This window comes from Arachis hypogaea, chromosome 19, assembly GCF_003086295.3.
Source record: "Arachis hypogaea cultivar Tifrunner chromosome 19, arahy.Tifrunner.gnm2.J5K5, whole genome shotgun sequence".
Taxonomy (NCBI): domain Eukaryota; kingdom Viridiplantae; phylum Streptophyta; class Magnoliopsida; order Fabales; family Fabaceae; genus Arachis; species Arachis hypogaea.
Genome location: NC_092054.1, coordinates 38962808 through 38987784, shown reverse-complemented (window position 1 = coordinate 38987784; position 24977 = coordinate 38962808). Strand labels below are relative to the sequence as shown.

Sequence of the window (24977 nt, the reverse complement as noted above, 5' to 3'; positions counted from 1 at the left end):
CTAATTATTGAAAATTTCTAAGTTTGGTGTCTTGCATATTTTTCTTTTCTTAAAAATTTTCAAAAATAAGTTCTTGGTGTTCATCTTGACATTCAAAGTGTTTTTGGTGTTCATCTTGACATTCATAGTGTTCTTGCATGCATCATTTGTTTTGATCCAAAACTTTCATGCATTGAGTCTTTTTCATGTTTTTCTCTTCCATCATTAAAAATTCAAAAATAAAAAAATATATTTCCCATTTCTTCTCATAAAATTCGAATATTTGACTTGACTTTTTCAAAAAATTTTAAAATCTAGTTGTTCCTTATGAGTCAAATCAAATTTTCAATTTAAAAATCTTATCTTTTTCAAAAATCAAACCTTTTTCAATTTTCTTTCATATTTTTGAAAATTTCAAATTAATTTTCAAAATCTTTTTCTTATTTTTATTTCATATTTTCGAATTCAATGCTAACAATTAATGTAATTGATTCAAAAATATTAAGTTTGTTACTTGCCCAATAAGAAAGGTTCAATCTTTAAATTTTAAAATCAAATCTTTTTATTTCTTGTTAGTCAAGTAATCAACTTTATTTTTTTCAAAATCAAATCTTTTTAAAATTCTTTTTCAAATCTTTTTCAAAACAAATTTCAATCACATCTTTTTCAAAACTTAATTTCAAAAATCTTTTCTAACTTCTTATCTTTTCAAATTCGATTTTCAAATATTTTTCAATTAACCACTTTACTTTCTGTTTGATTCTTATCTTTTCAAAACTACCTAACTAACTCTCTCTCTAATTTTTGAAAATCCCTTCAATCTTTTTCAAATTTCTTTTTTAATTAACTAATTGTTTTAATTTCAATTTAATTTGATTTCAATTTTAATTTTCGAATTCTAACTTTAACTTTAAAATATTTTTATTTTCTTTTGTTTAATTTTCGAATTCTTCTCCTCCTCATCTCCTTCTAATTATTTATTCATCTACTAACACTTCTCTTCCACCTAAAATTCGAACCCCATCTCCCTCTCTGTGTTCGAATTTTCCTCTTCTCCTTCTTATATTCTTCTCTTCTTATACTTGCATAAAGAATCTCTATACTGTGACATAGAGAATTCCATATTTTCTTTTCTGTTTTCTTCTTTTTCATATGAGCAAGAACAAGGATAAGAACATTCTTGTTGAAGCTGATCCTGAACCTGAAAGGACTCTGAAGAGGAAGCTAAGGGAAGCTAAAGCTCAACTCTCTGGAGAAAATCTGACAGAAATTTTTGAAATGGAAGGAGACATGGCCGAAAATAATAACAATGCAAGGAAGATGCTTGGTGACTTTACTGCACCAAATTCCAATTTACATGGAAGAAGCATCTCCATCCCTACCATTGGAGCAAAAATTTTGAGCTTAAACCTCAACTAGTTTCTCTGATGCAACAAAACTGCAAGTTTCATGGACTTCAATCTGAAGATCCTTTTCAGTTCTTAACTGAATTCTTGCAGATATATGATACTGTTAAGACCAATGGGGCTGATCCCGAGGTCTACAGGCTTATGCTTTTCCTGTTTGCTGTAAGAGACAGAGCTAGAGTATGGTTGGACTCTCAACCTAAAGATAGCCTAAACTCTTGGATAAGCTGGTCACGGCTTTCTTAGCCAAGTTCTTTACTCCTCAAAAGCTTAGTAAGCTTAGAGTGGATGTTCAAACCTTCAAACAAAAGGAAGGTAAATCCATCTATGAAGCTTGGGAAAGATACAAGGAACTGACCAAAAAGTGTCCTTCTGACATGCTTTCAGAATGGACCATCCTGGATATATTCTATGATGGTCTATCTGAGCTATCAAAGATGTCACTGGATCATTCTGCAGGTGGATCTATTCACCTAAAGAAAATGCCTGCAGAAGCTCAAGAACTCATTAACATGGTTGCAAATAACCAGTTCATGTACACTTCTGAGAGGAATCCTGTAAGTAATGAGACGCCTCAAAGGAAGGGAGTTCTTGAAAATGATGCTCTGAATGCCATATTGGCTCAGAACAAAATATTGACTCAGCAAGTCAATATGATTTCTCAGAGTCTGAATGGAATGCAAGCTGCATCCAACAGTACTAAAGAGGCATCTTCTGAAGAAGAAGCTTATGATCCTGAGAACCCTGCAATAGCAGAGGTGAATTACATGGGGGAACCCTATGGAAACACCTATAATCCCTCATGGAGAAATCATCCAAATTTCTCATGGAAGGATCAACAAAAGCCTCAACAAGGCTTTAACAATGGTGGAAGAAACAGGTTTAGCAATAGCAAATCTTTTCCATCATCCACTCAGAAACAGGCAGAGAATTCTGAGCAGAATCCATCTAGCTTAGCAAATATAGTCTCTGATCTATCTAAGGCTACTCTAAGTTTCATGAATGAAACAAGGTCCTCCATTAGAAATTTGGAGGTACAAGTGGGCCAGCTGAGTAAAAGAGTCACTAAAATCCCTCCTAGTACTCTCCCAAGCAATACAGAAGAGAATCCAAAGAGAGAGTGCAAGGCCATAGATTTAACCATCATGGCCGAACCTACAAGTGAGGGAGAGGACATGAATCCCAGTGAGGAAGACCTCCTGGGACGTTCAGTGATCAATAAGGAGTTCCTCAATGAGGACCTGAAGGAATCTGAGGCTCAATTAGAGACCATAGAGATTCTATTAAACCTTCTTCCGCCCTTCATGAGCTCTGATGAATATTCTTCCTCTGAAGAGGATGAAGACATTACAGAAGAGCAAGTTGCTAAGTACCTTGGTGCAATCATGAAGCTGAATGCCAAATTATTTGGTAATGAGACTTGGGAAGATGAACCTCCCTTGCTCACCAATGAACTGAATGCATTGGATAGGCAGAAATTACCTCAAAAGAAATAGGATCCTGGTAAATTCCTAATTCCCTGTAACATAGGCACCATGACCTTTGAGAAAGTTTTGTGTGACCTGGGGTCAGGAATAAACTTAATGCCACTCTCTGTAATGGAGAAACTTGGGATCTTTGAGGTGCAAGCTGCTAGAATCTCATTAGAGATGGTAGACAACTCAAGAAAACAGGCTTATGGACTAGTAGAGGACGTGTTAGTAAAGGTTGAAGGCCTTTACATCCCTGCTGATTTCATAATCCTAGACACTGGGAAGGATGAGGATGAATCCATCATCCTTGGAAGACCCTTCCAAGCCACAGCAAGAGTTGTAATTGATGTGGACAGAGGAGAGTTGGTCCTTCAACTGAATGAGGACAACCTTGTGTTTAAAACTCAAGGATCTCCTTATGTAACCATGGAGAGGAAGCATGAAAAGCTTCTCTCACTGCAGAGTCAATCAAAGCCCCCACAGTCAAACTCTAAGTTTGGTGTTGGGAGGCCACAACCAAACTCTAAGTTTGGTGTTGAACCCCCACATTCAAACTCTAAGTTTGGTGTTGGGAGGTTCCAACCTTGCTCTGATTATCTGTGAGGCTCCATGAGAGCTCACTGTCAAGCTATTGACATTAAAGAAGCGCTTGTTGGGAGGCAATCCAATGTTATTTAATCATATCTATTTTATTTTCTCTTTGTTATTTCGTGTTTTATTAGGTTGATGATCATGTGGAGTCACAAAAACTACTGAAAAATCAAAAACAAAATAAAAAATAGCATTAAAAATAGCACACCCTGGAGGAGAGCAGTCTGGCGTTTAAACGCCAGAAACAAGCATTTGTCTGGCGTTTAACGCCAGAAACAGGCACCAAGCTGGCGTTTAACACCAGAAACAAGCATCTACCTGGCGTTAAACGCCAGAAATAAGCTGCATTTGGGTGTTTAACGCCAGAAACAGGCAGCAGTTTGGCATTAAACGCCAGGATTGCATAGCAAGGGCGTTTTACACGCCTAAATGGAGCAGGGATGTTAAGTCCTTGACCCCACTTGATCTGTGGACCCCACAGGATCCCCACATCTTCTTCTCTCCTCTTCACACCTTTTCATAACTCTCTTCCCCAAATACCCTTCACCAATCACCTCAATCACTCTTTCCCATCACTTCTTCACCACTCACACCTATCCTCTCTTCCCCATAAACCCCACCTACCTTCAAAATTCAAACTAAATTCCCTCCCAAACCCAACCCTAATGGCCGAACCCTACACCCCCCTCACTCCTATATAAACCCCTCACTCCTTCTTCATTTTCACACAACACAACCCTCTCTTCTTCTCCTTGGCCGAATACATCTTCTTCCCCCATCTCCTCCATTTTCTTTTTCTTCTACTACTTTTTTTCTTCTTTTGCTCGGGGACGAGCAAATATTTTAAGTTTGGTGTGGAAAAAGCATAGCTTTTTATTTTTTCATAACCATTTATGGCACCTAAGGCTAGAGAAACCTCTAGAAAGAGAAAAGGGAAGGCAATTGCTTCCACCTCTGAGTCATGGGAGATGGAGAGATTCATCTCAAAGGTCCATCAAGACCACTTCTATGAAGTTGTGGCCAAGAAGAAAGTGATCCCTGAGGTTCCTTTCAAGCTCAAAAAGAATGAGTATCCGGAGATCCGACTTGAGATCCAAAGAAGAGGTTGGGAAGTTCTCACCAACCCCATTCAATAAGTCGGGATCCTAATGGTTCAATAGTTCTATGCAAACGCATGGATCACTAGGAACCATGATCAAAGTGTAAACCCGAATCCAAAGCATTGGCTCACCATAGTTCGGGGGAAATACTTAGATTTCAGTCCGAAAAATATAAGGCTGGCGTTCAACTTGCCAATGATGGAAGAGAACGCACGCCCCTACACAAGAAGGGTCAACTTTAATCAAAGGTTGGACCAAGTCTTCATAGACATATGTGAGGAAGGAGCTCAATGGAAAATTGACTCAAGAGGCAAGCCGGTTCAATTAAGAAGGCATGACCTCAAACCAGTGGCTAGGGGATGGCTAGAGTTCATTCAACGCTCAATCATTCCTACTAGTAACCGGTTTGAAGTTACTATAGACCGGGCGATCATGATCCATAGTATCATGATTGGAGAAGAGGTGGAAGTTCATGAGATTATACCTCAAGAACTCTACAAGGTGGCTGACAAGTCCTCCACTTGGGCAAGGTTAGCCTTTCCTCACCTCATTTGCCACCTCTGCAATTCGGCTGGAATTGACATAGAGGGAGACATCCTCATTGAAGAGGACAAGCCCATCACTAAGAAAAGGATGGAGCGAATAAGAGATCATGGACCTCAACATGAGCATGAGGAAATTCCTCACCATGAAATCCATGAGATGCCCCAGGGGATGCACTTTCCTCCACAGAATTATTGGGAGCAAATCAACACTTCCCTAGGAGAATTAAGTTCCAACATGGGACAACTAAGGGTGGAGCACCAAGAGCACTCCATCATCCTCCATGAAATTAGAGAAGATCAAAGAGCTATGAGGGAGGAGCAAGAAAGACAAGGAAGAGACATAGAGGAGCTCAAGAGCACCATTGGTTCTTCAAGGAGAGGAAGACACCACCCTCACTAAGGTGGACTCATTCCTTAATCTCCTTGTCTATTTATTTTCTGTTTTTCGGTTTTTGAGCCTTATGTGTTATTTATGTTTGTGCCTTTACTACATGATCATTAGTGTCTAAGTGCCTATGCCTTAAAGTTATGAATATGAATCCATCACCTCTCTTGAATGAAAAATGTTTTAATTACAAAAGAACAAGAAGTACATGGTTTCGAATTCATCCTTGAAACTAGTTTAATTATTTTGATATGGTGACAATACTTTTTGTTTTCTGAATGAATGCTTGAACAGTGCATATGTCTTTTTGAAGTTGATGTTTATGAATGTTAAATATGTTGGCTTTTGAAGAATAAGGAAAAATGAGACATGTTATTTGATAATCTGAAAAATTATAAAAATGATTCTTGAAGCAAGAAAAAGCAGTGAATACAAAAGCTTGTGAAAAAAAAATAGCGAAAAAGAAAAAAAGAGAAAGAAAAAAAAAGCAAGCAGAAAAAGCCAAAAGCTCTTTAAACCAAGAGGCAAGAGCAAAAAGCCAATAGCCCTTAAAACCAAAAGGCAAGGGTAATAAAAAGGATCCAAGGCTTTGAGCATCAGTGGATAGGAGGGCCTAAAGGAATAAAATCCTGGCCTAAGCGGCTAAACCAAGCTGTCCCTAACCATGTGCTTGTGGCGTGAAGGTGTCAAGTGAAAACTTGAGACTGAGCGGTTAAAGTCAAGGTCCAAAGCAAAAACAGAGTGTGCTTAAGAACTCTGGACACCTCTAATTGGGACTTTAGCAAAGCTGAGTCACAATCTGAAAAGGTTCACCTAGTTATGTGTCTGTGGCATTTATGTATCCGGTGGTAATACTGGAAAACAAAGTGCTTAGGGCCACGACCAAGACTCATAAAGTAGCTGTGTTCAAGAATCAACATACTGAACTAGGAGAATCAATAACACTATCTGAATTCTAAGTTCCTATAGATACCAATCATTTTGAACTTCAATGGATAAAGTGAGATGCCAAAACTATTCAAGAGGCAAAAAGCTACAAGTCCCGCTCATTTGATTGGAGCTAAGTTTCATTGATATTTCGGAATTTATAGTATATTATCTTCTTTTTATCCTATTTTATTTTCAGTTGCTTAGGGACAAGCAACAATTTAAGTTTGGTGTTGTGATGAACGGATAATTTATACGCTTTTTGGCATTGTTTTTACATAGTTTTCAGTATGATTTAGTTAGTTTTTAGTATATTTTTATTAGTTTTTAATTAAAATTCATATTTCTAGACTTTACTATGAGTTTGTGTGGTTTCCTGTGATTTCAGGTATTTTCTGGCTGAAATTAAGGGACTTGAGCAAAAATCAGATTCAGAGGTTGAAGAAGGACTGCAGATATTGTTGGATTCTGACCTCCTTGCACTCAAAGTGGATTTTTTGGAGCTACAGAACTCCAAATGGAACGCTCTCAATTGCGTTGGAAAGTAGACATCCAGGGCTTTCCAGCAATATATAATAGTTTATACTTTGCCCGAGCTCAGATGACGCAAACTGGCGTTCAATGCCAGTTCCATGCTGCATTCTGGAGCTAAACGCCAGAAACAGGTTGCAAAGTGGAGTTAAACGCCAGAAATAGGTTATAAACTGGCGTTCAACTCCAAGAAAGACCACTCCACGTGAAAGCTTCAATGCTCAGCCCAAGCACACACCAAGTGGGCCCCAGAAGTGAATTTCTGCATCATTTACTCATTCCTGTAACCCTAGTAACTAGTTTAGCATAAATAGGATTTTTTACTATTGTATTAGACATCTTGGGACATTTAGTTCTTAGATCATGGGGGCTGGCCTCTCGGCCATGCCTGGACCTTGCTCTTATGTATTTTCAATGGTAGAGTTTCTACACACCATAAAGGTCTAAGATAGCATAAAACTGATCAAAGATCTGATCCGAAGATTTAAATACAATAGTAAAAAGTCCTATTTATACTAAACTAGTTACTAGGGTTTAAAGAAATGAGTAAATGATGCAGAAATCTACTTATGGGTCCCACTTGGTGTGTGCTTGGGCTGAGCATTGAGCTTTACACGTGTAGAGGCTTCTCTTAGAGTTGAACGCTAGTTTGTAACCTGTTTCTGGCGTTTAACTCCATTTTGCAACCTGTTTCTGGCGTTTAACTCCAGAATGCAACATGGAACTGGAGTTGAATGCCAGTTTGCATCGTCTAAACTCGGGCAAAGTATGGACTATTATATATTTCTGGAAAGCCCTGAATGTCTACTTTCCAAAGAAATTGAGAGCGTGCCATTTAAAGTTTGGTAGCTCCAGAAAATCTACTTTGAGTGCAGGGAGGTCAGAATCCAACAGCATCTGCAGTCCTTCTTCAACCTCTGAATCTGATTTTTGCTCAAGTCCCTCAATTTCAGCCAGAAATTACCTGAAATCACAGAAAAACATACAAACTCATAGTAAAGTCCAGAAATGTGATTTTTATTTAAAAACTAATAAAAATATACTAAAAACTAACTAAATTATACTAAAAACTATGTAAAAACAATGCCAAAAAGCATATAAATTATCCGCTCATCACAACACCAAACTTAAATTGTTGCTTGTCCCCAAGCAACTGAAAATCAAATAGGATAAAAAGAAGAGAATATACTATAAATTCCAAAATATCAATGAAACTTAGCTCCAATCAGATGAGCAGGACTAGTAGCTTTTTGCCTCTTGAATAGTTTTGGCATCTCACTTTATCCATTGAAGTTCAGAATGATTGGCATCTATAGGAACTTAGAATTTAGATAGTTTTATTGATTCTCCTAGTTCAATATGTTGATTCTTGAACACAGCTACTTTATGAGTCTTGGCCGTGGCCCTAAGCACTTTGTTTTCCAGTATTACCACCGGATACATAAATGCCACAGACACATAACTGGGTGAACCTTTTCAGATTGTGACTTAGCTTTGCTAAAGTTCCTGATGAGCGGATAATTTATACGCTTTTTGACATTGTTTTTAGTATGTTTTTAGTAGGATCTAGTTACTTTTAGGGATGTTTTTAATAGATTTTGTGTTAAATTCACATTTCTGGAATTTACTATGAGTTTTTGTGTTTTTCTGTGATTTCAGGTATTTTCTGGCTGAAATTGAGGGACTTGAGCAGAAATCAGATTCAGAGGTTGAAAAAGGACTGCTGATGCTGTTGGATTCTGACCTCCCTGCACTCAAAGTGGATTTTCTGGAGCTACAGAACTCGAAATGGCGCGCTTCCAATTGCGTTGGAAAGTAGACATCCAGGGCTTTCCAGCAATATATAATAGTCCATACTTTAGCCAAGAATTGACGACGTAAACGGGCGTTCAACGCCAGCTTTCTACCCAAATCTGGCGTCCAGCGCCAGAAAAGGATCCAAAACCAGAGTTGAACGCCCAAACTGGCACAAAAACTGGCGTTCAACTCCACAATTGGCCTTTGCACGTGCAACACTTAAGCTCAGCCCAAACACACACCAAGTGGGCCCCGGAGGTGGATTTATACATCAAATACTTACTCATGTAAACCCTAGTAGCTAGTTTATTATAAATAGGACCTCTTACTATTGTATTAGACATCTTTGGATTACCTTATGATCCTTTGATCACGTTTTAGGGGGCTGGCCATCTCGGCCATGCCTGGACCTTCACTTATGTATTTTTAACGGTAGAGTTTCTACACTCCATAGATTAAGGTGTGGAGCTCTGCTGTCCCTCAAAGATTAATGCAAAGTACTACTGTTGTCTATTCAATTCTTCTTATTTCTCTTCTAAGATATCCATTCGCACCCAAGAACGTGATGAAGGTGATGATTATGTGTGACGCTCATCATCCTTCCCCCTTATGAACGCGTGCCTGACAAACACTTCTGTTCTACATGAAATAAGCTAGAATGAATATCTCTTAGATCTCCTAACCGGAATCTTCGTGGCGTAAGCTAGAATGATGGCGGCATTCAAGAGAATCCGGAAAGTCTAAACCTTGTCTGTGGTATTCTGAGTAGGATTCAATGATTGAATGACTGTGACGAGCTTCAAACTCGCGAGTGCTGGGCGTTAGTGACAGACGCAAAAGGAGGGTGAATTCTATTCCAGCATGATCGAGAACCGACAGATGAATAGCCGTGCCGTGACAGGGTGCGTGAGCATATTATTCACTGAGAGGAGGGGATGTAGCCACTGACAACGGTAATGCCCTTGCATAAAGCCAGCCATGGAAAGGAATGAGACTGATTGGATGAAGATAGCAGGAAAGCAGAGGTTCAGAGGAACGAAAAGCATCTCCATTCGCTTATCTGAAATTCCTACCAATGATTTACATAAGTATCTTTATCCCTATTTTATTATATAATATTCGAAAACACCATTATCACTTTATATCTGCCTGACTGAGATTTACAAGGTAACCATAGCTTGCTTCATACCAACAATCTCCGTGGGATTCGACCCTTACTCACGTAAGGTATTACTTGGACGACCCAGTGCACTTGCTGGTTAGTTGTATCGAAGTTGTGACAACTATGAATTAAGATCAGAGCACCAAGCTTTGGAGCCATTACCAGGATTTGTTCGAGCCTGGAGATCACAATTTCGTGCATCAAGTTTTTGGCGCCATTGCCGGGGATTGTTCGTGTTTGGACAACTGACGGTTCATCTTGTTGCTCAGATTAGGTAATTTTCTTTTTATTTTATTTTCAAAAATTTTTCAAAAATATTTTCAAAAATCTCTCATCTGTTTTCGAGAAAAAAATAAAAAATGTTTTCAAAAAAAAAAAAAAATTTCATTCAAAACTTTTAAGAATAAATTCTAGTGTTTCATGAAGCATGTGAAGCCTGGCTGGCTGTAAAGCCATGTCTAAATTCTTTTGGACTGAGGCTTGCAATTTGTTATCAAAGAGCAATATACTCTCGTGTTAAAGACTAAAGCTTGGCTGGCCATTGGCCATGTCTAGTGTTTTGGACTGGAGCTTTCTTTGAAAGCTTGGCTGGCTAGTGAGCCATGTCTAATTCCTGGACTGAAGCTTTAGACTAAGAATGCAAGATTCCTGGAATTCATATTAAAAATTTTGGAATCCTTATTTTTCTTTTCATAATAATTTTCGAAAAAAAAATAAAAAAAAATCATAAAAATCAAAAATATTTTTCTGTTTCTTGTTTGAGTCTTGAGTCATGTTATAAGTTTGGTGTCACTTGCATATGCATTTTGCATTTTTCGAAAATCTCATGCATTCATAGTGTTCTTCATGATCTTCAAGTTGTTCTTGGTAAGTCTTCTTGTTTGATCTCGATGATTTTTTGTTTTGTGTCTTTTCATGTTTATCATATGCATTCTTGAATTCTTAGTGTCTAAGCATTAAAGAATTCTAAGTTTGGTGTCTTGCATGTTTTCTTTGCATTAAAAATTTTTCAAAATTGTGTTCATGATGTTCATCTTGACATTCATAGTGTTCTTGGTGTTCATCTTGACATTCATAGCATTCTTGCATGCATTCATTGTTTTGATCTAAAAATTTCATGCATTGCATAATTTTCATGTTTTCATAAAAATTCAAAAAATCAAAAAATATCTTTCCCTTTTTCTCTCATCAAATTCGAAAATTGAGTTGACTTTTTCAAAAAATTTTTAAAAATCAAAGTTGTTTCAAAAAATAGCTTATGTTTTCATAATTTTCATGTTTTCATAAACCTCAATTAGTTTCTCTAATGCAGCAGAACTGCAAGTTTCATGGACTTCCATCTGAAGATCCTTTTCAGTTCTTAACTGAATTCCTGCAGATATGTGATACTGTTAAGACTAATGGAGTAGATCCTGAAGTCTACAGGCTCATGCTTTTCCCTTTTGCTGTAAGAGACAGAGCTAGATTATGGTTGGATTCTCAACCCAAAGACAGCCTGAACTCTTGGGATAAGCTGGTCACGGCTTTCTTAGCCAAGTACTTTCCTCCTCAAAAGCTGAGCAAGCTTAGAGCTGATGTTCAAACCTTCAGACAGAAAGAAGGTGAATCTCTCTATGAAGCTTGGGAAAGATACAAACAGTTGACCAAAAAGTGTCCTTCTGACATGCTTTCAGAATGGACCATCCTGGATATATTCTATGATGGTCTGTCTGAGTTATCTAAGATGTCATTGGATACTTCTGCAGGTAGATCCATTCACCTAAAGAAAACGCCTGCAGAAGCTCAAGAACTCATTGACATGGTTGCTAATAACCAGTTCATGTACACTTCTGAAAGGAATCCTGTGAATAATGGGACGCCTATGAAGAAGGGAGTTCTTGAGGTTGATACTCTAAATGCCATATTGGCTCAGAATAAAATATTGACTCAGCAAGTCAATATGATCTCTCAGAGTCTGCATGGAATGCAAGCTGCATCCAACAGTACTCAAGAGGCATCTTCTGAAGAAGAAGCCTATGATCCTGAGAACCCTGCAATAGCAGAGGTAAATTATTTAGGTGAACCTTATGGAAACACCTATAACTCAATATGGAGAAATCATCCAAATTTCTCATGGAAGGATCAAAAGCACCAACAAGGCTTTAACAATGGTGGAAGAAACAGGTTTAGCAATAGCAAGCCTTTTCCATCATCAACTCAGCAACAGACAGAGAACTCTGAACAAAATGCTTCTAATTTAGCAAATCTAGTCTCTAATCTATCTAAGGCCACTGTAAGTTTCATGAATGAAACAAGGTCTTCCATTAGAAATCTGGAAGCACAAGTGGGCCAGCTGAGTAAAAGGATCACTGAAATCCCTCCTAGTACTCTCCCAAGCAATACAGAAGAGAACCCGAAAGGAGAGTGCAAGGCCATTGACATAAGCGCCATGGCCGAACCTGTGAGGAGAGGAGAGGACGTGAATCCCAAGGAGGAAGACCTCCTGGGACGTCTAGTGATCAATAAGGAGCTTCCCTCTGAGGAACCAAAGGACTCTGAGGCTCATCTAGAGACCATAGAGATTCCATTGAACCTCCTTATGCCCTTCATGAGCTCTGATGAGTATTCCTCTTCTGAAGAGAATGAGGATGTTACTGAAGAGCAAACTGCCAAGTTTCTTGGTGCAATCATGAAGCTGAATGCCAAATTATTTGGCATTGATGCTTGGGAAGTTGAACCTCCCTTGTTCATCAATGAACTAAGTGATCTGGATCAACTGACATTGCCTCAGAAGAGACAGGATCCTGGAAAGTTCATAATACCCTGTACCATAGGCACCATGATCTTTAAGGCTCTGTGTGACCTTGGTTCAGGAATAAACCTCATGCCCCTCTCTGTAATATAGAAACTGGGAATCTATGGGGTGCAAGCTACTAAAATCTCACTAGAGATGGCAGACAGCTCAAGAAAACAGGCTTATGGACAAGTAGAGGATGTATTAGTAAAGGTTGAGGGCCTTTACATCCCTGCTGATTTCATAGTCCTGGATACTGGAAAGGAAGAGGATGAATCCATTATCCTAGGAAGACCTTTCCTGGCCACAGCAAGAGCTGTGATTGATGTTGACAGAGGTGAAATAGTCCTTCAATGGAATGAGAACTCCCTTGTGTTTAAAACTCAAGGATCTCCCTCTGCAACCATGGAGAGGAAGCAGAAAAAGCTTCTCTCAAAGCAGAGTCAACCAGAGCCCCCACAGTCAAACTCTAAGTTTGGTGTTGGGAGGCCACAACCAAACTCTAAGTTTGGTGTTGAACTCCCATATCCAAACTCTAAGTTTGGTGTTGGAGAGTCTCAACAACGCTCTGCACATCTGTGAGGCTCCATGAGAGCTCACTGTCAAGCTATTGACACTAAAGAAGCGCTTGTTGGGAGGCAACCCAATGTTTATCTAATTCTTATTTTTATTGTTTTTCATGTTTTCTTAGGTTCATGATCATGTGGAGTCACAAAATAAATATAAAAATTGAAAACGGAATCAAAAACAGAAGAAGAAAAATCACACCCTGGAGGAGCATCTGTCTGGCGTTCAAACGCCAGAACTGAGCATAGTTCTGGCGCTGAACGCCCAGAATGGGAGCATCCTGGCGCTGAACGCCCAGAACAAGCATGGTTCTGGCGTTCAACGCCAGAAATGGCAGCAAAGGGGCGTTGAACGCCCAAAATGGGCACCAACCTGGCGCTGAACGCCCAGAGTTGTGTGCAAGGGCATTTTACATGCCTAATTTGGTGCAGGGATGTAAATGCCTTGACACCTCAGGATCTGTGGACCCCACAGGATCACCTCAGGATCTGTGAACCCCACAGGATCTCCACCTTACCTCCTCATAATCCTAGTTTTTTTTTCCACATCTTCTTCTTCATCTATTCCTTCTTCTTTTGCTCGAGGGCGAGCAACATTCTAAGTTTGGTGTGGTAAAACAATTATGTAAAGGATCTATAGCTCAGTGGTAGAACATGTGGCTGCAAATCAAGAGATCCCTGAGATACCTCAGGAGATGCACCTCCCTCCACATAATTATTAGAAGCAACTGAGGATAGAAATCCAAAAAAAAAAAAATCACTAGGAATCAAGCCGGAAAGGCAAGGAAGAGACATAGAAGAGCCCAAGAACATCATTGAAACACCATCATCACTAAGGTGGATTCATTCCTTGCTCTTACTTTCTCTGTTTTTTGTTTTCTATGTTATGTGCTTATCTATGTTTGTTTCTTCATTACATGATCATTAGTAGTTAGTAACTCTGTCTTAAAGTTATGAATGTCCTATGAATCCATCACCTCTCCTAAAATAAAAACTGTTTTAATTCAAAAGAACAAGAAGTACATGAGTTTTGAATTTATCCTTGAACTTAGTTTAATTATATTGATGTGGTGATAATGCTTCTTGTTTTCTGAATGTATGCTTGAACAGTGCATATGTCTTTTGAAGTTGTTGTTTAAGAATGTTAAATATGTTGGCTCTTGAAAGAATGATGACTAGGAGACATGTTGTTTGATAATTTGAAAAATCATAAAAATGATTCTTGAAGCAAGAAAAAGCAGCAAAGAGCAAAGCTTGCAGAAAAAAAAATAGGCGAAAAAAAAAATAGAAAGAAAAAGCAAGCAGAAAAAGCCAAAAGCTCTTAAAACCAAGAGGCAAGAGCAAAAAAGCCAATAACCCTTAAAACCAAAAGGCAAGGGCAAATAAAAAGGATCCCAAGGCTTTGAGCATCAGTGGATAGGAGGGCCTAAAGGAATAAAATCCTAGTCTAAGCGGCTAAACCAAGCTGTCTCTAACCATGTGCTTGTGGCGTGTAGGTGTCAAGTGAAAACCTGAGACTGAGCGGTTAAAGTCAAGGTCCAAAGCAAAAAAAGAGTGTGCTTAAGAACCCTGGACACCTCTAATTGGGGACTTTAGCAAAGCTGAGTCACAATCTGAAAAGGTTCACCTAATTATGTGTCTGTGGCATTTATGTATCCGGTGGTAATACTGGAAAACAAAATGCTTAGGGCCACGGCCAAGACTCATAAAGAAGCTGTATTCAAGAATCATCATGCTGAACTAAGAGAGTCAATAACACTATTCGAAATCTGAAGTTCCTATAGATGCCAATCATTCTGAACCTCAATGGATAAAGTGAGATGCCAAAACTATTCAAGAGGCAAAAAGCTATAAGTCCCGCTCATATGATTGAAGCTCTGTTTCATTGATAGTTTGGAATTTATAGTATATTCTATTCTTTTTATCCTATTTTGATTTTCAGTTGCTTGGGGACAAGCAACAATTTAAGTTTGGTGTTGTGATGAGCGGATAATTTATACGCTTTTTGACATTGTTTTTAGTATGTTTTTAGTAGGATCTAGTTACTTTTAGGGATGTTTTTAATAGATTTTGTGTTAAATTCACATTTCTGGACTTTACTACGAGTTTGTGTGTTTTTCTGTGATTTCAGGTATTTTCTGGCTGAAATTGAGGGACTTGAGCAGAAATCAGATTCAGAGGTTGAAAAAGGACTGCTGATGCTGTTGGATTCTGACCTCCCTGCACTCAGAGTGGATTTTCAGGAGCTACAGAACTCGAAATGGCGCGCTTCAAATTGCGTTGGAAAGTAGACATCCAGGGCTTTCCAGCAATATATAATAGTCCATACTTTGGCCACGAATTGACGACGTAAACTGGCGTTCAACGCCAGCATTCTACCCAAATCTGGCGTCCAGCGCCAGAAAAGGATCCAAAACCAGAGTTGAACGCCCAAACTGGCACAAAAACTGGCGTTCAACTCCACAATTGGCCTCTACACGTGCAACACTTAAGCTCAGCCCAAACACACACCAAGTGGGCCCCGGAAGTGGATTTATACATCAAATACTTACTCATGTAAACCCTAGTAGCTAGTTTATTATAAATAGGACCTCTTACTATTGTATTAGACATCTTTGGATTACCTTATGATCCTTTGATCACATTTTAGGGAGCTGGCCATCTCGGCCATGCCTGGACCTTCACTTATGTATTTTTAACGGTAGAGTTTCTACACTCCATAGATTAAGGTGTGGAGCTCTGCTGTCCCTCAAAGATTAATGCAAAGTACTACTGTTGTCTATTCAATTCTTCTTATTTCTCTTCTAAGATATCCATTCGCACCCAAGAACGTGATGAAGGTGATGATTATGTGTGACGCTCATCATCCTTCCCCCTTATGAACGCGTGCCTGACAAACACTTCTGTTCTACATGAAATAAGCTAGAATGAATATCTCTTAGATCTCCTAACCGGAATCTTCGTGGCGTAAGCTAGAATGATGGCGGCATTCAAGAGAATCCGGAAAGTCTAAACCTTGTCTGTGGTATTCCGAGTAGGATTCAATGATTGAATGACTGTGACGAGCTTCAAACTCGCGAGTGCTGGGCGTTAGTGACAGACGCAAAAAGAGGGTGAATCCTATTCCAGCATGATCGAGAACCGACAGATGAATAGCCGTGCCGTGACAGGGTGCGTGAGCATATTATTCACTGAGAGGAGGGGATGTAGCCACTGACAACGGTGATGCCCTTGCATAAAGCCAGCCATGGAAAGGAATGAGACTGATTGGATGAAGATAGCAGGAAAGCAGAGGTTCAGAGGAACGAAAAGCATCTCCATTCGCTTATCTGAAATTCCTACCAATGATTTACATAAGTATCTCTATCCCTATTTTATTATATAATATTCGAAAACACCATTATCACTTTATATCTGCCTGACTGAGATTTACAAGGTAACCATAGCTTGCTTCATACCAACAATCTCCGTGGGATTCGACCCTTACTCACGTAAGGTATTACTTGGACGACCCAGTGCACTTGCTGGTTAGTTGTATCGAAGTTGTGACAACTATGAATTAAGATCAGAGCACCAAGCTTTGGAGCCATTACCAGGATTTGTTCGAGCCTGGAGATCACAATTTCGTGCATCAGTTCCCAATTAGAGGTGTCCAGGGTTCTTAATCACACTCTTCTTTTGCTTTGGACCTTGACTTTAACCGCTCAGTCTCAAGTTTTCACTTGACACCTTCACGCCACAAGCACATGGTTAGGGACAGCTTGGTTTAGCTGCCTAGGCCAGGATTTTATTCCTTTAGGCCCTCCTATCCACTGATGCTCAAAGCCTTGGATCCTTTTTATTACACTTGCCTTTTGGTTTTAAGGGCTATTGGCTTTTTGCTCTTGCCTTTTGGTTTAAAGAGCTTTTTGGCTTTTTCTGCTTGCTTTTTCTTTTTTTTTCTTTCTCTTTTTATTTTTTTTGCCATTTTTCTTTTCTCTCTCTTTTTTTTCGCAAGCTTTTCTCTATTCACTGATTTTTCTTGCTTCAAGAATCATTTGTATGATTTTTCAGATCATCAAATAACATTTCTCCTTTTTTCATCATTCTTTCAAGAGCCAACATATTTAACATTCATAAACCACAATTTCAAAAGACATATGCAATGTTCAAGCATTTATTCAGAAAACAAAAAGTATTGTCACCACATCAAAATAATTAAACTAGTTTCAAGGATGAATTCGAAACCATGTACTTCTTGTTCTTTTGTAATTAAAACATTTTTTATTTAAGAAAGGTGATGGATTCATAGGACATTCATAGCTTTAAGACATAGACACTTAGACACTAATGATCATGTAATAAGACACAAACATAAATAAAACATAAGGTTTAAAAACCGAAAAACAGGAAAATAAGAACAAGGAGATTAAGGAACGGGTCCACCTTAGTGAGGGTGACGTCTTCCTCTTCTTGAAGAACCAATGGTGCTCTTGAGCTCCTCTATGTCTCTTCCTTGCCTTTGTTGCTCCTATCCTTAGTTGCTCCCAATGGTTGTGTGGAGGAAAATGTATCCCTTGAGGTATCTCAGGGATTTCTTGATGAGGAATTTCCTCATGCTCTTGTTGAGATCCATGATCTCTTGTTTGCTCCATCCTTTTCTTAGTGATGAGCTTTTGAGATGAATCTCTCCATCTCCCATGACTCAGAGGTGGAGGTTTCTCTGGCCTTAGGTGTCATAAATGGTTATAGAAAAATAAAAAGCAATGCTTTTACCACACTAAACTTAAAATGTTTGGTCGTCCCCGAGCAAAAGAAGAAAGAAAGAAGGAGAAGAAGAAGAAGAGAAATGGAGGAGAGGGAGAGAGGGGTGTATTCGGCCAAGGGGAAGAAGAGAGGGTTGTGTTGTGTGAAAATGAAGAAGGAATGAGGGGTTTATATAGGAGTGTGGGGAGGGTTAGGGTTCGGCCATTAGGGTTGGGTTTGGGAGGGAAAATAGTTTGAATTTTGAAGGTAGGTGGGGTTTTTGGGGAAGAGAGGATAGATATGAGTGTTGAAGAGGTGATGGGGAAGAGTGATTGAGTTGATTGTTGAAGGGTATTTGGGGAAGAGAGTTATGAAAAGGTGTGAAGAGGAGAGAAGAAGTGGTGGGGATCCTGTGGGATCCACAGATCCTGTGGGGTCAAGGACTTAACATCCCTGCTCTAATTAGGCATGTAAAACGCCCTTGCTGTGCAATCCTGGCGTTTAACGCCAGATTGCTGCCTGTTTTTGGCGTTAAACGCCCAAATGTAGCCTGTTTCTGGCGTTTAAACGCCAGAATGCTCCTCCTCCAGGGTGTGCTGCTTTTAATGCTGTTTTTCATTATGTTTTTGATTTTTCAGTAGTTTTTGTGACTCCATATGATCATCAACCTAATAAAACACGAAATAACAAAAAGAAAATAAAATAGATATGATTAAATAACATTGGGTTGCCTCCCAACAAGCACTTCTTTAATGTCAATAGCTTGACAGTGAGCTCTCATGGAGCCTCACAGATAATCAGAGCAAGATTGGAACCTCCCAACACCAAACTTAGAGTTTGGTTGTGGCCTCCCAACACCAAACTTAGAGTTTGACTGTGGGGGCTTTGGTTGACTCTGCAGTGAAAGAAGCTTTTCATGCTTCCTCTCCATGGTTACAGAAAGAGAACCTTGAGTCTTAAACACAAGGTAGTCCTCATTCAGTTGAAGGACCAACTCTCCTCTGTCCACATCTATCACAGCTTTTGCTGTGGCTAGGAAGGGTCTTCCAAGGATGATGGATTCATCCTCATCCTTCCCAATGTATAGGATTATGAAATCAGCAAGGATGTAAAGGCCTTCAACATTTACTAACACGTCGTCTACTAGTCCATAAGCCTGTTTTCTTGAGTTATCTGCCATCTCTAATGAGATTTTGGCAGCTTGCACCTCAAAGATCCCAAGTTTCTCCATTACAGAGAGTGGCATTAAGTTTATGCCTGACCCTAGGTCACACAGAGCCTTCTCAAAGGTCATGGTGCCTATGGTACAGGGTATTAAGAATTTTCTAGGATCTTGTTTCTTTTGAGGTAATTTCTGCCTATCCAATGCATTCAGTTCATTGGTGAGCAAAGGATGTTTATCTTTCCAAGGCTCATTACCAAATAATTTGACATTCAGCTTCATGATTGCACCAAGGTACTTAGCAACTTTCTCTTCAGTATCGTCTTCATTCTCTTCAGAAGAAGAATACTCATCAGAGCTCATGAAGGGCAGAAGGAGGTTCAATGGAATCTCTATGGTCTCTAGATGAGCCTCAGATTCCTTTAGTTCCTCAAAGGGAAACTCCTTATTGGTCACTGAATGTCCCAGGAGGTCTTCCTCACTAGGATTTACATCCTCCTCCTCCCTTGTAGGTTCGACCATGATGGTCAAGTCAATGGCTTTGCACTCTCTCTTTGGATTTTCTTTTGTATTGCTTGGGAGAGTACTAGGAGGAGTTTCAGTGACCCTTTTACTCAGCTGGCCCACTTGTGCCTCGAAATTTCTAATGGAGGACCTTGTTTCATTCATGAAACTCATAGTGGCCCTAGATAGATCAGAGACTATATTTGCTAAGCTAGATGGGTTCTACTCAGAATTCTCTGTCTGTTGCTGAGTGGATGATGGAAAAGGCTTGCTATTGCTAAACCTGTTTCTTCCACCATTATTAAAGCCTTTTGAGGCTTTTGTTGATCCTTCCATGAGAAATTTGGAAAATTTCTCCATGAGGGATTATAGGTGTTTCCATAGGGTTTACCCATGTAATTCACCTCTGCTATTGCAGGGTTCTCAGGATCATAAGCTTCTTCTTCAGAAGATGCCTCTATAGTACTGTTGGATGATTCCTTCAATCCATTCAGACTTTGAGAGATCATATTGACTTGCTGAGTCAATATTTTATTCTGAGCCAATATGGCATTCAGAGTATCAATTTCAAGAACTCCCTTCCTTTGAGGTGTTCCATTACTTACAGGATTCCTCTCAAAAGTGTACATGAACTGGTTATTAGCAACCATGTCAATGAGTTCCTCAGCTTCTGCAGGTATTTTCTTTAGGTGAATGGATCCACCTGCAGAGTGGTCCAATGACATCTTTGATAACTCAGACAGACCATCATAGAATATATCCAGGATGGTCCATTCTGAAAGCATGTCAGAAGGACACTTTTTGGTCAGTTCCTTGTATCTCTCCCAAGCTTCATAGAGGGATTCACCTTCTTTCTATTTGAAGGTTTGAACATCCACTCTAAGCTTGCTAAGCTTTTGAGGAGGAAAGAACTTGGCTAAAAAAGCCGTGACCAGCTTATCCCAAGAGTTCAGGCTATCTTTAGGTTGAGAGTCCAACCATATTCTAGCTTTGTCTCTTATAGCAAACGGGAAAAGCATAAGCCTGTAGACCTCGGGATCAACCCCATTGGTCTTAACAGTATCACAGATTTGCAAGAATTTAGTTAAGAACTGAAAAGGATCTTCTGATGGAAGTCCATAAAACTTGCAGTTCTGTTGCATCAGAGAAACTAATTGAGGTTTCAGCTCAAAATTGTTTGCTCCAATGGCAGGGATTGAGATGCTTCTTCCATGTAAGTTGGAATTTGGTGCAGTAAAGTCACCAAGCATCTTCCTTGTATTGTTATTATTTTCGGCCATGTCTCCTTCTTTTTCGAAATTTTCTATCAGATTTTTTCCAGAGAGTTGTGCTTTAGCTTCCCTAAGCTTCCTCTTCAGAGTCCTTTCAGGTTCAGGATCAGCCTCAACAAGAATATTCTTATCCTTGTTCCTGCTCATATGAAAAAGAAGAAAACAGAGAAGAAAATATGGAATCCTCTATGTCACAGTATAGAGATTCTTTTATGTGAGTAGAAGAAGAAAAGAATAGAAGAAGAGAAATTCGAACACCAAGAGGAAGAGAGGGTTCGAATTTTGAGATGAAGAGAAGTGTTAGTAAATAAATAAAATAATTAGAAAGAGATGAGCGGGAGAGAATTTCAAAAATTAAATAAATTAAAATAAAAGTATTTTTGTTTTTAATTTAAAATTAAAGTTAGAATTCAAAAATTAAAAAGAAAAATGAAATTAAATTAAATTTAAAACAATTAATTAATTAAAAAGGAATTTTGAAAAAGAGGAAGGTGATTTTCGAAAATTAGAGAGAGAGAGTTAGTTAGGTAGTTTTGAAAAAGATAAGAATCAAACAAAAAGTTAAGTGGTTAATTGAAAAAGATTTGAAAATCAGATTTTGAAAAGATAAGAAGTTAGAAAAGATTTTGAAATTATTTTTGAAAAAGATGTGATTGGAATTTATTTTGAAAAAAGATTTGAAAAAGAAATTTAAAAAGATTTGATTTTGAAAATTAAAGTTGATTACTTGACTAACAAGAAACAAAAAGATATGATTTAAAAATTTTATAGATTGAACCTTTCTTACTAGGCAAGTAACAAACTTAAAATTTTTGAATCAGTCACATTAATTGTTTAGTGAGATTTTCGAAAATATGAAGTAAGAATAAGAAAAAGAAAATCAATTTGAAATTTTTGAAAATATGAAAGAAAAAATGAAAAAGATTTGATTTTTGAAGAAAAATTTTTGAAAAAGATAAGATTTTCAAATTGAAAATTTGATTTGACTCATAAGAAACAATTGAATTTTAAAAATTTTTGAAAAAGTCAACTCAAATTTTCGAAAATTATGAGTGAAAAAGGAAAAGATATTTTTTTTTATTTTTGAATTTTAATGATGAGAGAGAAAAACACTAAATTGAAACAAAACATAAAAATTATGAATCAAAACAACTAATGCATGCAAGAACACTTTGAATGTCAAGATGAACACCAAGAACTTATTTTTGAAAATTTTTAAGAAAAGAAAAACATGCAAGACACCAAACTTAGAAATTTTCAATGTTGAGACATTAATAATTCAAAAATGCATATGAGAAACAAGAAAAGATGCAAAACAAGAAAAATTAAAGATCAAACAAGAAGACTTACCAAGAACAACTTGAAGATCATGAAGAATGCAATGCATGAATTTTCGAAAAATGCAAGAAAGAGATAAACATGCAATTGACACCAAACTTAAAAATTGACTCTAGACTCAAATAAGAAACATCAAATTTTTGGTTTTTATGATTTTATAAAATTTTTTGGTATATTTTTCGAAAATTGTTTTGAAAAGGAAAATAAGGATTTCAAAATTTTTAATAGGAATTCCAGGAATCTTGCAATGTTAGTCTAAAACTCCGGTCCAGGAATTAGACATGGCTCACTAGCCAGCCAAGCTTTCAGTGAAAGCTCCGGTCTAAAACACTAGACATGGCCAATGGCCAGCCAAGCTTTAGCATACATAGTTCAAGCATGTAAAGAAGAAGCCTCAGTCCAAAAGAATTTAGACATGGCTTTACAGCCAGCCAGACTTCAACATATCTCATGAAATTCCAAAATTCCTTCTTAAAAATTCTGAAGAACATGGAATAAAAATTTTTTTTTGAAAATAAATATTTTTTTGAAAAATTTTCGAAAATAAAAAGAATAAAAACAAAAACTTAAAATTAAAATAAAATTACCTAATCTGAGCAACAAGATGAGCCTTCAGTTGTCCAAACTCGAACAATCCCCGGCAACGGTGCCAAAAACTTGGTGCACGAAATTGTGATCATCAACAATGGCGCCATAGACTTGGTGCTCTCAAACGTGAATCACACTTTGTCACAACTTCGCACAAATAACCAGCAAGTGCACTGGGTCGTCCAAGTAATAAACCTTACGTGAGTAAGGGTTGATCCCACGGAGATTGTCGGCCTGAAGCAAGCTATGGTCACCTTGTAAATCTCAGTTAGGCGGATTCAATTGGTTATGGTGAATTGATAATAAAAATATAAATAAAATATAAACTAGGATAGAGATACTTATGTAATTCATTGGTGGGAATTTCAGATAAGCGTATAGAGATGCTTTCGTTCCTCCTAAACCTCGGCTTTCCTGCTGTCTTCATCCAATCATTCCTACTCCCTTCCATAGCAAGCTGTATGTTGGGCATCACCGTTGTCAATGGCTACATCCCGTCCTCTCTGTGAAAATGGTCCAATGCGCTGTCACTGCATGGCTAATCATCTGTCGGTTCTCGATCATACTGGAATATGATTTACTATCCTTTTGCGTCTATCACTACGCCCAGCACTCGCGAGTTTGAAGCTCTTCACAGCCATCCCTTCCCAGATCCTACTCGGAATACCACAGACAAGGTTTAGACTTTCTGGATCTCAGGAATGGCCATCCATGGGTTCTAACTTATACCACGAAGACTCTAATATCTCGGACTCAGTCCCCTGTATTAGATATCTAAGAGATACTCATTCTATCTCTTCTTCATGTAGAACAGAAGTGGTTGTCAGGCACGCGTTCATAGGTGAGAATGGTGATGAGCGTCACATAATCATCACATTCATCATGTTCTTGGGTGCGAATGAATATCTTAGAATAGGAATAAGCTTGAATTGAATAGAAAAATAGTAGTACTTCGCATTAATTCATGAAGAACAGCAGAGCTCCACACCTTAATCTATGGTGTGTAGAAACTCTACCGTTGAAAATACATAAGTGATGAAGGTTCAAGCATGGACGAATGGCCAGCCCCCATAAAGGTCTAAGATAGCATAAAACTGATCAAAGATCTGATCCGAAGATGTAAATACAATAGTAAAAAGTCCTATTTATACTAAACTAGTTACTAGGGTTTACAGAAATGAGTAAATGATGCAGAAATCCACTTCAGGGGCCCACTTGGTGTGTGCTTGGGCTGAGCATTGAGCTTTACACATGTAGAGGCTTCTCTTGGATTTGAACGCCAGTTTGTAACCTGTTTCTGGCGTTTAACTCCACTTTGCAACCTGTTTCTTGTGTTTAACTCCAGAATGTAACATGGAACTGGCGTTGAACGCCAGTTTGCATCGTCTAAACTCGAAAAAAGTATAGACTATTATATATTGCTGGAAAGCCCTGGATGTCTACTTTCCAACGCAATTGAGAGCGCGCCATTTGGAATTATATAGCTCCAAAAAATCTACTTTGAGTGCAGGGTGGTCAGAATCCAATAGCATCTGCAGTCCTTCTTCAACCTCTGAATTTGATTTTTGCTGAAGTCCCTCAATTTCAGCCAGAAATTACCTAAAATCACAGAAAAACACACAAACTCATAGTAAAGTCCAGAAATGTGATTTTTATTTAAAAACTAATAAAAATATACTAAAAACTAACTAAATTATACTAAAAACTATATAAAAACAATGCCAAAAAGCGTATAAATTATCCGCTCATCACAGGCGTACAGAGCATGCGATTGCTCCCACCAGAGGGGCTATAACAACGCGTGCGGGGGCATAAGGGCATGCGCTCGCATAGAAAGCTTCGTTTTTTTTAAGAACGCTTGAGGTACAGAGTCAGGCGTGCGTGCGCACACAGGTCCGTGCGCACGCACAAGGACAATGATGGGGGGAGGTTGTTCACGCACACAGCTCAAGCTGACGCTCCCACCAGAGGGGCTGTCAATTGGTGTGCAGACACACACGTTTATGCGGCCGCACAAGAAGCGTGAGAAAGGGACTGCGTGTGTACGCACGAGGCAATGCGCAAGCACATGGCTCAGAAAATAGGGCAACACCCATGCACAGGCGGTGCTGGTGCTACCACCAGAGGATGCCGCAAAGGGTGTGCGGGCGCACAG

General features: G+C 38.6%; 3 non-coding genes across 3 annotated transcripts; 1 reads left to right on the top strand and 2 right to left on the bottom strand.

Moving 5' to 3' along the window:
* Nucleotides 1-1660: 1660 nt before the first annotated feature.
* On the bottom strand, nucleotides 1661-1768 carry LOC112780606 (small nucleolar RNA R71). Its single transcript, XR_003191430.1, has one exon. It is a non-coding gene; the product is annotated as a small nucleolar RNA R71 (small nucleolar RNA).
* Nucleotides 1769-11456: 9688 nt separating this feature from the next.
* LOC112781631 (small nucleolar RNA R71) lies at nucleotides 11457-11564 on the bottom strand. Its single transcript, XR_003192396.1, has one exon. It is a non-coding gene; the product is annotated as a small nucleolar RNA R71 (small nucleolar RNA).
* An 8840-nt stretch (nucleotides 11565-20404) lies between these two features.
* On the top strand, nucleotides 20405-20512 carry LOC112782111 (small nucleolar RNA R71). The gene has a single exon (XR_003192850.1). It is a non-coding gene; the product is annotated as a small nucleolar RNA R71 (small nucleolar RNA).
* Nucleotides 20513-24977: the final 4465 nt, after the last annotated feature.